At 40.8% G+C, this 14622-nt stretch overlaps 1 protein-coding gene across 2 annotated transcripts in view; it reads right to left on the bottom strand.

Annotated features, from left to right (window-relative positions):
* LOC120033889 (KAT8 regulatory NSL complex subunit 1-like) overlaps positions 1–12444 on the bottom strand; it is a 79133-nt gene extending 66689 nt beyond the window's left edge. Inside the window, exon 1 of one of the 2 annotated variants that reach the window (XM_038980259.1) lies at positions 12329–12444. The gene's annotated coding sequence lies outside the window, so the exon portion shown is untranslated. Of the gene's footprint in view, positions 1–10006; positions 10417–12328 lie in introns of those variants that run through there. The other variant, XM_038980260.1, reaches the window with a different exon arrangement.
* Positions 12445–14622: the final 2178 nt, after the last annotated feature.

Raw genomic sequence — 14622 nt, 5'->3', positions numbered from 1 at the left:
CCGTTTGGGTTGTTGCGTGTCAAAAAAGATACAGTAGCACTGTCAAAGCTGTACAAAAAAAGTCTGCAAACAAGCAAACAGCAGCCACGAATGATGTGTTTACAATATCGCAATGGTAATTAAGCATAATTTGTTCGACCACAACTTCTGGGGTAGCTAGCTTTAGCTTGGTACCTAGCCAGCACCAATACAACCAGCCTGAAAACAATGACCAGTAGAAACTGCAGTCATTTTCATTATTCTCGACAATGATTTAGGAATCCGTGTGAGTAAGTATTAGTTAGGTTGCCACTTGTTCGCCTATTGAAATCGAACTTCAGTTCATGAAAATAAATAGCTAGCCAGCTACTTAACCCGGTTGCCCAAAGCTAACGTTATAAGCAGCCAGCTAGCTTCATCTGGCTAGTCAGGCTCGACCGGACCGGGTTATGTGTTGTGAAGCTTGCCACAATAAGGATCAGGCACTAGGGTTGCAAAGAGTCGGAAATTTTCCATGGGAAGTTAAGCCTGGGAATTTTGCTTAAATTCATCAAAAAAAGTTAGCTTATAACTGAACATATTTTGTGGGATACACAAGGCAATTCTAGGTCTTGTGACATATTTTGGTTAAACTATCCCCAATTCAATGGAATTGCAACCCTCTGCATGCACAGTGCATTTTCCCATCACATGTACAGCTGATTCTCAAGATCTTGCACACTAATGAGATGCTATTGAGCCCACACTACTACACTGTCTGAGCCAAGGACTACATGCTTTCTGGTAAGTTTTGATTACAATACTGGGTGAGGCGAAAATACTTTATTTGACATACATGATTTTTTGTTAACTAGTAAATAGTAGCCTACAGCAAAGTGTATTTAAATCATTTCTAACTTGTTAATTTCTGCTTGTTAGTTTTTGCTACCATGTGGGTTTTAGCTTGCTTGAGCCTGCTAACTGAGGAGTGTTAATTCCCCTGTTTCCATACTGGAAACAGGAGAATTATGCTTCATTTTAAAACATTGATCTTACAAAGGAGTTGTTTAATCTAACTGCTTAACTATTTATCTATACATGGAATTGTATTTGTTGACTCATTAAAAAAAAAAAATCTTTACAGGAAAATGCCACGGGCACTATCTGATGTGTGGAGACATTTCACTGCTGCTAATGTAGAAGGAAAAGCTGTGTACATTTGCAAATACTGCAACAAAGATGCAGCATCATCTGGCAAAGTGCATGAAGTTCCCTCAGCGCTCACAACAAGCAACCTCTGACAAAAAGTCCCTCTACTTCTATTCGAGGTGAAAATTATGAATCAGACACCTTATCGATAGCAACAGCTCATGGTCCTTCTGGAATCAATAGTTTTTTTGACTCAATGGAGGAATGTAGTCAGAGAAATGCTGATGAATGTCTTGCTCGAGCTGTGTATGGAACTGGTTCACCTCTGATGCTCACAGGCAATGTGAATTGGAAGAGATTTCTGAATGTTCTTCGCCCAGCATACACCTCTCCAACCAGACATGCTTTATCTACTCATTTGCTGGATGCAGAGTTCAACAGACTTCAAGTGAAGGTCAAGCAAATCATAGAGAAAGCAGACTATTGCAATCATCTCTGATGGGTGGTCAAATGTTCTTGGGCAAGGAACAATTAACTACATCATCTCCACCCCAACCAGTATTCTACAAGAGCACAGACACAAGGGACAACAGACACACCAGTCTACATCGCAGATGAGCTGAAGGCAGTCATCAATGGCCTTGGACCGCAGAAGGTATTTGCACTGGTGACAGACAATGCTGCAAACATGAAGGCTGCTTGGTCTAAAGTGCAGGAGTCCTACCTTCACATCACACCCATTGGCTGTGCTGCTCATGCATTGAATCTGCTCCTCAAGGACATCATGGCACTGAAAACAATGGATACACTCTACAAGAGAGCCAAGGAAATAGTTAAGTATGTGAATGGGCATCAAGTTATAGCAGCAATCTACCTCACCAAGCAAAGCAAGAAGAATAAGAGCACCACATTGAAGCTGCCCGGCAACACCCGTTGGGGTGGTGTTGTCATCACGTTAGACCGTCTCCTGGAGGGGAAGGATTTTCTCCGAGAAATGGCCATATCAGTCTGCCGATATGGACAGCCCCATCAAGAGGATCCTCCTGGATTATGTATTTTGGGAGACTGGTAAGCAACCTGAAACTCCTGAAACCTATAGCAGTAGCCATTGCACGGATTGAGGGAGACAATGCCATCCTGTCTGATGTTCAGACTCTGCTTGCAGATGGAAGAGAACAAATTTGTACTGCCCTGCCCACTTCACTGTTGCTCCAAGCAGAGGAAACTGCAGTTCTGAAATATATCAAAAAGCGTGAAGACTTCTGCCTGAAGCCCATACACACCACAGCGTACATGTTGGACCCCATGTATGCTGGCAAGAGCATCCTGTCTGGTACAGAGATCAACAAGGCCTATGGTGTCATCACTACCGTGTCTCGCCACCTTGGCCTGGAAGAGGGCAAGGTTCTTGGCAGTCTGGCGAAGTACACTTCCAAGCAAGGGCTTTGGGATGAAAATGAGATATGTTGGTACAACTGCCATGTTGCATTAGCCACCTGGTGGAAGGGACTTTGTAGATCTGAGGCTCTTTTCCCTGTTGCCTCCATCATCCTCCAAATCCCACCAACATCAGCCGCCTCAGAGCGCAACTGGTCCTTGTTTGGGAACACACACACCAAATGATACAACAGGCTGACCAATATAAGTGTTGAAAAATTGGTGGCCATCCAGGCAAATGTGATGGTTTTTGAGCCTGACAACAAGCCATCCTCAACAAGGTTGAAAAGTGACAGTGAATATGAGGCCTCAGAGTCTGACGTTCAAGAGGTGGACATTGAGGAGGTCCAGGGAGAAGACATGGAAGCCTGAGAGGAAGACAACCAAAGCTTTAGTTTAGACTATCATTTTACAAATGTATGTTGAAAACATTTTTGGGAGATGCGATGGATCATTGGGGATCATTCAATATTCCCTTTCTTTTGTTGTTCAGTGAAATCATCCCATGTGAAGAGTCAACTCATTTATTTAAAAGTTAAATTCGTAACTAAATTGTTTTTAAAATTCTATTGGAAGGATTTAATAATTTGCAATTATGTCTACTTATGATAAGGTAAAATGTTTATATTTCTGTCTCCATATGATACGGTAAATATATCCAATGTAAAAAACATCTACATTTATAGGATATGAATATTAATTTGCATATATTTCCACGGAAATTTACACCTCTGAATATTCCCCAAAATGTGCAACCCTATTAGGCACAAGTGGAATTTGCAATTTGCCTTCAAAATAAAAGTATGTCATGTCATTGACAATGATGCAAATTAATACAAATAGTAGTAGAATTATGCCATACTTTTATTTTGAAGGCTAACCACAAAGTCCACTACTGTAGCTAATCCTTATTGTGGCTAGCTTCACAGATGGTCCAAACTACCATTAATCAAATAAGAACTGTCTTATAAATTAGGGTTATTTTAGATGACACCTAGATTGTCGTTTTGCTATGTTTTTGGGGAAGAACATTGTTTGCATCCATGAGCTAGCTAGCTTTTTTTATGACCAGCCCTGTAGGTGCGCGAGACAACTTTACCAGCATCACAGCACACATACGACATATGAAAAACGAGTGATAGTGTAATCAATGTGTAATAACTACGTAAAAAACATATGAACGAATTAAATTATGTGACATGCAATCATATTCAGGTCCTGGTTGGCCAACAAGCTTATTTGACACGTCATAGTGTTATTTGACACGTCTATCTTTTTTGACACGCAAAGACCCAAACGGCGTTCCATAGAAATCCTGGTTGAGAATGAAACGACTGAACAAATAAATGAACAAAAAAACAGCACAGCAAGTAAGTGAAAGAAATAGGTTTTGATTATGATTTACTGGTAATGGGGACATACGTAAATGCCAACAAAATAACTTTTTGGTCGGTGTGGTGTGTGTAACACTTTTATTTAACTAGGCAAGTCAGTTATTAAGAACAATTCTTATTTACAATGACAGCCTACCCCAGCCAAACCAGGACGACGCTGAGCCAATTGTGTGCCGCCCTATGGGAATCCCAATCACGACCGGATGTGATACAGCCTGGATTCGAACCAGGTTCTGTCGTGACGCCTCTTGCACTGAGATGCAGTGCCTTAGACCGCTGCGTCCGTGTATTAAATATTTATTTGTAATATAATGCTTAAAATCGGTATCGGGTTTTTTAGCAAGGAAAATATCACATACCGGTGCATCAATAGTAATTTAACCAATTGACTGGCCAGAAATCAGTGCATTCATCAGCAATGACGCAGTGCAAGCTGACAGTACCTTGGACAACCAAATTTAACTCAAAATGATTGATGAAATCAAATTCTGTCAGCTGTATGTATGGTGATTTGTGATTCATAACTTACATTTTACCGGTACTACCAGTAGCAGTAGGCCAACCGATAACACCGCGACGGAATGCGTTTGAAGTGATGATGCGCCGCCGAGAACAGCTAGCATGTCCAGCAAAGTACATAGCCAGTGGCACTCGCACACTTCGTGCAGATCAGCAGGCGGGGGCTTTTTGTGGAAGCCAGACGAGACAATCGAAGGAGGATGCGGTGAGCAAAGTAACTGGGCTCGAATTTAGTCAAGCTTGCTCTATTTTGATTGATGCTTCTAATTGTGCATGTTATAAACAAATAAACAAATCTTTTTTTTGATGATGATTAAAGGTTATACTGGATTTATGTATTTTTTTCCCAATGCTACATTCATGTGGCAGACCTAACTTGATTGACCCTCTTTCTACAAGGCCTCGTCTATGAGAGGCCTAATCACATTTGTATGAATATTTTGTTAATGCCTAGGCTATAAAGATGCATTCAGGCAATTAATATAAATCCACTAGTGTTTTATAATTACACTATTAGTTTGTGTTTCTTACATCTGCAAACAGCTAGTTTGTCTTTTCTTAGCAAGTAGGGCCTAAATCTTGTTAGCTGCTTAATGCTAATCGCTAGCTAGCTAATAAATGTACTGAGTCAGCGCAAACATAATTAGCTATTTAGCCTGATAATACCAGTGATGGTGTAAACTTAAAATCAGTATGTCAGTTTGTGCAACAGTATCTTCTAAATCAAAGAAGAATACGCAAAGCAAGAATACGTTAGCTACATGAAGTAGCTAAGAGAAAACATTCAATGTAGCCAAAGCTTATAGGGTCCCTTAAGAAACACTTATCAACACTTTGGTTCCTACCCTGTTGCAATAACTCCGCCCTGGCATTTTCATTCGTGTCATGTCAATGCACTGTATTCAAAGTGGCCACTATTATATTCTAACTATAGAATTAGAATTTCCAACAGTTCGCCCAAGTGTTTTGCACTAAATCGCAAGTCAAATCGCAATTGTAATATTGGGTTAACAATAAGGCCTACATGTTTTGCCCATATCATGCAGCCCAATGTGGCAGTGTGGAAATGATCTCAAATGAGCACAGGAAATACAGAATTTGGGGGGGGGGGGTTTAATTGAACAGTACAAACAATCAGAATGGAGAAAGACCCATTAAAATCACTTAAAATGTATGTGTTGCTACCCTTGGGCCACACAATACTCACAAAGCATATTTAGAACTTGTATTATTCAAAAACATACAATACTGTCAAATACCCAACAATTTTTTTTATACCATATGATATTTTGGCCACGTCGCCCAACTTTTGTTCAAACCAAAAGGGGTGTAATCAAAAAGTGATTGAAATCATATGGAACGACCCAGAGAGGAAGGGAAGCATGTAGTTTTGTGCAGTTTTAATTGGGCCATTAGGCCATCAGGGAGCACAGGCCACATTACACTGAACTTTAGACTATAGGTCGGGTTCAACCCGTGGGTATACTCACTCCTCTCCTCATACACAGTGCAGCGCACCTGGTTTTGTAAACACTGTGCCAGTGGTTTCTGCCTTTGAAGTCTCTTAATCGTTCAGGTTTCTCCACGAGAAGGGAAAAAAGCTACAGAAATACACAACAGAAAATGGGACCACAATTGGGTCTGAAAATAATTCAGAGTTTCCTCTGTTCCTCTAATCTCAAACGTTGAGATTTCAACCGGTTGTCTGAGGTACTACCAAGCTGGGGCAATTAGTTGACCGTAGGGTTTTTAAAAAACACAAAAATAAAAGCCAGTGTCTGAATAGGCTAACTGGCATAGAGAGAAGTAAAACTCTGAGGAACCAGCAAACCTGTGGTGTGTTTCTGTGTTCCACAATTCACCCAATGATATGATGCATATGGTTCCACTTCCAGACTGGTTTGGTGGCTTCAGCACAGGAGCGAATGGGGGCCCGTGTGTCAGTCGAGCTACTCCCTGCTGAGCCTACCAGTGGTCAGGCTTCCTCTTGACCCTGTCCTGACCTCTAGGATCTGGGCAACTCGCTTGTCTGAAGTTAGGCCTGGAAGGGTGAAACACTTCGGCCTTTAACATCCTACTGAGGAGCCATGACAAGTTTAGGCAGGAGTCTGGTAAATTAGCCCATTGCCCTTAGCACCATATTCCGCCCCCCTCCCTTTTTAATCAAAGTTTATTTGGGGATTTAAGTCATTTTCTCCTCTGGTTTCTCTTCAGGCCATGTACATTGTTGAATGGGGTTGATTTATTTTTCCTGCTTCTCCCACGTGGCTGGCTGGTCCATGTTTCTCTTATGTGAGGGGGCGGGGGAAAAAAGGGAAAAAAACATTCAGGAATGGAGCATTCTGGGAGGAGAGTGAACAAAGGTATTGTTTCAGGTGTGTTCCAAGCAAGGTTGAGTTCAGAGGGAGGCACTGCCCCTTGGTTTGAGATGGATTGAGGTGGAGGGGAGGGGATGTTGGCTTGAGGGCATGAAATAGGAGGTTGTGTGCGTCTGAATATACTTGGCCTTGGCAGACTAGGCTTGCACTATCAAAACAGCCAGCAACGATGTTGTTTTAGTCAGCCAAATGTCACCCTTCAGCTCTTCCTCCAGTCAGGATTCCAGGAAAGAGACTAGTGTGTGTGTCCACATAAGCGACAGCTCAAGTATATGCCAAACCAAGTTGTAAAATACCTGCAACCCAAAAACATGAGAAACAACAACTTCTACAAAAACACACAACAGCAGATCATTTAGATGCATGAATAAAGCTGTGATTGCTCAGACAGATTTCAAGTGTCTGACTGGAACAGATTATTCATCATGAGCTGAAGTCTTCAGAGAAGCCAGACATTAACCGCCTGAGGGGGCCTGAACAATACCAAGTAATAACATCAGTAATACCAACAGGTTCTGCTTTCATCTGGCCAACTCAATAGTCTGACAGGATAAATCCCAAACCCAGTGCGCCTATGAAAACACACTGCAGATCCGTACATATAGATTTGCATAATCATCAGAAATAGGCCTACATTTAGGCCTAACCAGAGAAACAGATGTTGCTTTATGTACATTATGGTCTACAGCCTACAGCAGTAACCAGCCATACCTCTATTGGTTGTTTCCTGGCAACTTGGCCTCTATATTGATTGGTTAGACGCAAAATTAGGACATAGAAGGATCTAGAATATAGGCTGAGGAAATTGCCATATGCTCCAAGTGGCTAGGTGCTAGGATAGCCTAAATCAAGGCCAAAAATGTATACACATACCTTTGTAATAACTTACAGCAGGACTATTACTTAGTCCACAATATGGCCTTACATAATGCAACATTTCTTACTTAAAATGCAACCAGCAAACCATAATAATTTCATACTTTCAGTTGGCACTGGCAGTATCTAACATTTGCAACAATGAGCCAATTTTCTTGGCGTGGAATGCCCTGGAAAACTGATTAAAGTGGGGCACCGTGCCCCTAAAATAAGGGTATCATTGCTGGGAAGGACAAAATCTGAGTGGGTGGCTTTTATCCATTCATGTTATTGAGTACCCTCCTCTGGGTCAACCAACGGCCTCCAAATTCATAAACTAGATACTTGTTGTGTTAGCCTCCTAGGGTTGCTCCAATACCACACACATACGTCTGGAAGAGGGCTGATAGGATTCCATCCAGATCTAAAGGGTCAATGGAGGGGGGGGGGGGTCTTGCTTTGTCAAGTGTGTGGCATATCAAAACAAATAAGAGGAGTGAAAACAGGCAGTGAGAGGACTCACACTTTCAGCAGCACATTCTCCCAGTCCTACACCATATCATACAGGCTAGGGAGGGGCCATGTCATCTGAGTGAACAGCGCTCCATTAAATTGCATGTAGCCAGGCCTGAGCTAGCCGAGCCATCGGTCCAACTCAGCAGCAGGCGAGGTGCTCATCACCCTCTACTCATATAATGTCTCTTTGACTCCAACATGTGGGCTGCAATGGGGACAGGGGCGTGGGGGACCCTATCTGGCCAATATGAGCAATCAGTAGGCTTTTTTCTCTCTATGCTCCAGTCAGGGCTAGTCCCGCTTAGGTGTATTTAACCTCCCGAAACCATTTCCCAAAAAGCACGTCACCCAGACCCTGAGCTCTCTTGAAATTCAGTCAATGGATTTGCAATCTGCAGAGGCCCCAGTACAGCAGCAGAGCACAACAGTCAAGGCCTCACTAGCTCAGCTACATCAAGAGTGTACTGTAGTGTAGAGTACCCGCCCATAATGACAGCAAACAATCATCAGGAAGATAAACTCCCCCTCACCACAAGACGAACATTGGTGAGATTATTTGATCTTGGAGCAAGTTCACACATCAGAAAATGACAGCATTGAAGTGCTGAGATCACATATGATACAAGGATATGCAATTTAACACATTATATAATGGAAACCTACAGATCTTGTAACACACTAACCAGGGATTGAGCAGGTTAGTGTGCAATTAAAGGGATTCACATGAACACAGTTCCTGGTTGATAAAGGGATGGGACAAAATTACAGTATCTGCACTGACGTTAGACAGTATACAAGCACATAGGAAACGGTTGAGATCATGGCATGGCAAAACCTTGATGTGTTGATAATGAATACAATGATTATATTGTTCATTGTTTTTTTCTAGCGGCCTTGTGTATATCGCTAAATCACAATTTAGGCGAAATTGAAATTGTACAATTATTTAGCAAACTATCTTGGTTTCTGCTAAAGAAATTAAATTATTTTGATATAACAATAGTAGAAAAACGTGGCGCCTGCAACTGCCAGTGGCTGCGCCATTATGAAAACCTCGCCATAAATTACTAAATTGGAAATGTATCCAAAATGATTACAATGTAATCTATGCGACAACGCATTTTCTAGGTTAGCGTTGAAGGATTGCGAAAATGGTTCCCCTCTCACACGATTGCGATCATTCGATAGAATTGCCTGGGTGTGTACATTATGCACGATTAAGTTTAGAATGCGGTGGCGCAGGGATGCATTATATAGTAGGCAATACAGCAAGCTTGCAAACTAGGTTTTTAGACGGCCTATGCCAGTAGACTGACTAGGGGTAATTTGGATACTCAATCTAGAGCTTCGGTGAATAAGGCTTGACATTGACACAATTCTATCTGGTACAGTTAAATGCTATTACCAATGTTTTAAGATTATGTCTCGCCAGCTGTATTTTCCCTCGCACTCTCCCATAATTTACGAATATCATGGCTCATCTTGACTGGTTAGTTGTAGATTACTATAATGGTGTACCCTTGGCAGCATAACATCCAGCTAATGCAGTAAAATAGTAACAAACCTAACGTTACCTACACTGTCTGTAACTAACGTCAGAACTTGGATTTGAAATGAAGGTAGACCCGGCTATGGAACATTTTTTTTTAAATCACACAAAAAAGGTTGTGCATTACTATTAATGCGAGATGACTGGTGTGTAGGTTACCTAACAAGTTAAACGCTAAATGATGTTGCACGATTTCAAAGTTATTTTTTACTACGGAGTTAAAAGTAACAAAGAAAAAAGGAGGAACCTACCACGTGATGAGGAGCCGAGTCCGGGTTATTTTTTTTAGAAACAAATCCCGCACTTTGATAGTAATTTCATCAAAGAAACAAAATATGTGGGAAAACAAATAATTCGAGAATGCCCCTTCACAAAATCCGTCTCGTGCGTTCCAAATTGGGTAACCCCGTGTTGCTCCCGGAATCACGAAATGGGCGAAACAACGAGTAGTTGAGGAACCGAGTCAGCTTGCTCTCTTCTCTTTGCAATTATTAATGCTCAGTCTAGTTTATTTCAAAGGCGGTTTTATTCAAATCGAATTGGTCTTGCCATTTATCGACGACTTGTTATGTATTTACCCCGGTAATCCGTTTTTATTGTTGCCGTTTTAGGGAGAGCGTCACACAGAAAATGGCGGCTCGCTCCTCTCCCTCGGATTTCAAGTCTGACAAACAGAACCCGAGAGCAAAGCCGCGGCGGGAGACATTCCTCACACTCGCCACTAGTGGAACGTCAGCATGTCTCCGCTAGAGGGAGCCAAAGTCAAGCGTTCCATTTTCTACATGTCTGAAACTGGGTTGCTGTGTCTTCCATCATGGCTCAATTAAATCGTGACTTGCAGTTATTACATTTCACGCAAGAGCCGGAATGGATACAGTTTCATTACAACCCCGAATCAAAACATGTGGTTCTGAAGGATTGGAGAAAGTGAATGGTTATGGGATCATAACCAGGAAAAGGACACACGGTTAGTTATAAATATCTATGATGCTACCCTGCAATATGATAGCATGTGCGTCAAAGCATTCCCCTATGGGAAACACTCTTTCCACACCAATTCGATACCAAAGTTACTTTTTCATAGCATGTTAGGAGAACTTACACAGCAGGTTAGGATAATTAATGTAGCAGGTTAGGAGACTGAGGTTAAGGTTAGGAAAATAGTTTGAGAAAATGGTTTCCTAACCTGCGACGAAAATCACCTTGTATCTATGTGTCATTAAAAGAGTGTGTCCCATTCCCCCCGTAGAGGAAATATATGGGTGTTGTATAGAATTCTAATGTAAGGCCAGGGGGAACCGAAGAACACAACACCCTTTCTGCAATGCAACAGAGGGCACAGATGGGCAACATAGCCGATTCTGTTTGCTCCAAATGAAAACTAGAGTTTCTTCTGAAAAAATTCAGGTAGGTCTTGCCCCGTTTGGTTCTGTTTGCTTCCGTTTGGTTCTTGAACAGTAAACCATTTCTGTTGCAAGACAATGAATACACCCCTGCCTTCTCAACAAAGCCCAATATGGGAAGAAAAAAAAAACTTCCCCTGGCCCCGTACCATTTTTGTGTGCAGATCTGAAGGTAACAGATTGGTTACAGTTACACGGGTAGCCTATAGAGAGCAATAGTTATGGCGTCACTTTGTAGGCACTAACTCTGCCATGGTTCATTGGACAAAGTCTGAGTTTTGTAGGGTTTTTGGATAAACCCAGAAAATTAGGTCTGTAGTAAACACAGGCTTAGGAGATCTTATACATTTTGTTCTATGAGAATCTATATCAGCTAACGTCACTTTTTGTGAATTTTGAAGAATTTATGTAATAAAAAAAGGCATAAAAAAGGCTTCATAATTCATAAAGGTCATGTTAACTGACTGATATTATCTCATAGAACAAAATGTATAAGATCTCCTTAGCCTGTGTTAACCTCAGACCTTATTTTCAGTGTTTATCCCAAAACCTTATTCTTTCCCCCATAAGAATGGCTGAATGAACCAGAGGTAACTCATTCCCGGTTTTTAGGACTACAAGCTGGCGATCTCTATATAGGCAAAGGATGGTCCTGTGACCTCTAGGAAAATCTAATTACAATCCTTCACTATATTACTTACAAATCCTGTTCCTTTCATTTGGCAAACGCAAAACTACTTACGGTTTCAGACAACAATCAACATCTATATATGGATGTCATATCCCCTGCCTTATGATCACCGCCATTGATATTCCACCTGTTCTGCAACTGTTCACTCTACTAATGTGCTATTCTGCCATCTAGTGGTCTTTAGTAGAGTTAACACCGCCTATCTTGGATAAACCACCCCTCCACCTGTGTCAGCATCTGACTCCAGCACCATATTTCTGTAGCAGTCTTTAGGTTGCTATGCCAGACAGTGACACAATATTATAGTGATACATCATTTCAGATTATAGTGAAATGCCAACCATAGTCATTTATGGAACAATGCACTTTGGAAATCTGTCCAAAGATATTAAACCAAGCTCTATGAATGAAATAGCTCTATGCATGATGATGATACATAATCAATACTGTATCATGAAACACATGTTGTGTATACATACCTTGCAATAGCAAAGCTCACCTCCCACCAAATCCATCCTTAGGGGAAAAATATCCACTGTGTATTCCAGGTACAGTGCATTCAGAAAGTATTCAAACCCCTTCACTTTTTCCACATTTTGTTGCATGACAGCCTTATTCTAAAATGTATTAAATCGTCCCCACCCCATCAATCTACACACAATACTACATAATGACAAAGTAAAAAAATGTTTTTAGAAACTCTATTTTTTGTACGTTTATTTTTATACATTTGCAAACATTTCTAAAAACCTGTTTTCGCTTTGTCATTATGGGGTATTGGGTGTAGGTTGAGGGGGGAAAAAATATGTAATCCATTTTAGAACAAGGCGTAACAAAATGTGGAAAAAGTGAAGGGGTCTGAATACTTTTCAAATGCACTGTAACTTCCACAAGGTAATCCCTCCAGTTCTTTGTCCAAGGGACCTGTACACACAAACAAATTGCATTATAAATCAATAATATATAATAATATACCTATAAATCATTTGACTGACACACGCCTACTTGGTATGGCACTACAAAGAATGTCTAAAAACACTATGTACAGAACATTGATTTATTTTTGTTGATCTGAGTCTATATGACAATCATAATATATTTATAGAATGACCTGGCATTGTGCCATATTCTAAAATTATTCTGCAAATTATCTTGTTGAATTTTGGTGAACATTTACGTGTAGCTACAGTAACACTAGACTAGGGCACAATCTCCCAGTCTTTTAAATTAAGAATAAACTGTATTGAATTCAGACTCAATAGTCTGTTAGCTTGACTGATTTTATTGTGGAAACGGGCTGTAGCCCATAATCAACTATGTTGGCTAGCTAATAGCTAGCGAACTGGCTAACAAACTCCACGGCCCTTGTTCTAAGTAAGTTAGCTAGCGCGGCTAGCATAACTTGCTAGCAATCCTTGCGCTAAAATCTATTACTACTTTATAAACGTAGCAAACCATACACAATATCATGCACTGTGACTTACTGTTATGTTATAAATTATACTGTAAATATTTTACAATGTTATCACAATTATTATTTACTATATAGTGTATATAATTTTGCAAGTGTGTGTGCCTACTGTACGACACCCGAAGAACGATAGCTAGCTAACGTTAGCTAGATACACTATTTGGCCTGTTGACTGCAACCCCACAGTAACGTTCGCAGTTTTACCTTTGCATTTCAAACTGGATCATTAAATAAATCAATAACATACAAGATAACACACTTCAATCCCATCTCTATTCATTTTATCTTCTAATATAATCCGTTTTGTAAAATTACCTGAGATAAACTGAGTTTTAACATGACAGAGTCAAGACTTCATGTTCACTTACCTGCACAACTCAACCAGTCTTGAACCGGAATTACCCGCCTGCCTAGCCCTGTGATTCGTCAATTTGGTTATGCAGCGATGGCGATTGGTTTATTTATCTTCTAGCCTGCACGGATGGTCGTCCTGTTGAAAGTAAATAAATGGAAGTTTACCAGTTGTTGTCGTCATTAATATACAAGCTCAATAACTGTGCAATACTTTACAATAAAATTATTTGGTTAGACTAAATAGTTGGCCAATTACTCTTCAACGTCAATTTGACCAAATGATCCCGGTCTCCACCAAATCATTTGCCACAAATTACTTTGTATTTATTCTCCAAATTTCAACCCATTAATCGGCTAAACGGAGCATAATTTGTACCTAGTAATAGCCACTGAGAACAGTCGAAGCTTTTTAAGCAACCTAATACGGTGTTAGATGTGTTGACAAGCCGATGCTGAGACAACTGAATCACTGTCATGAAAGGGCTTTTCTTCAGGCTGCTGTAGTGTAGTAATATTACATTGCTGGACTAAAATGGAATTATAGAGATAATGGTGTGTATGTGGTGGCCCAGTTGTTGAGGACCTGAAACCTGACTAGGTGTATTGTCAGTTAAAGTCATGCCTCACTCGCATAGGTCTTTCTGTCCTTCTACATGATAAGACTAACCTTCCTAACCTCCATACACTGGTTCCAAGTTCACTGGTTCCAAGTTCCTGCTTGCATCAGATGCAATGTTCTGCTATGGCAGTGAGGGCAAGGATACATCAGATGCAATGTCCTGGTATGTCAGTGAGCGCAAGGATACAGCAGACGCTCATCCCAGTTCTTCTGTGAAAATATCCTCCCACTGCTGTCAGAACCACTGAGTTATCTTCCTTCATCTCCTGAAACAATCTTGGTTTCCCCCACTTATAAATCATGAACTAATCATTAGTGTTCTCAATGCA

This window comes from Salvelinus namaycush, chromosome 41 (assembly GCF_016432855.1).
Source record: "Salvelinus namaycush isolate Seneca chromosome 41, SaNama_1.0, whole genome shotgun sequence".
NCBI classification, from domain to species: Eukaryota; Metazoa; Chordata; class Actinopteri; order Salmoniformes; family Salmonidae; genus Salvelinus; species Salvelinus namaycush.
Note: the sequence above shows the minus strand (reverse complement) of the source record. Positions and strands in the feature narration are given on the sequence as shown.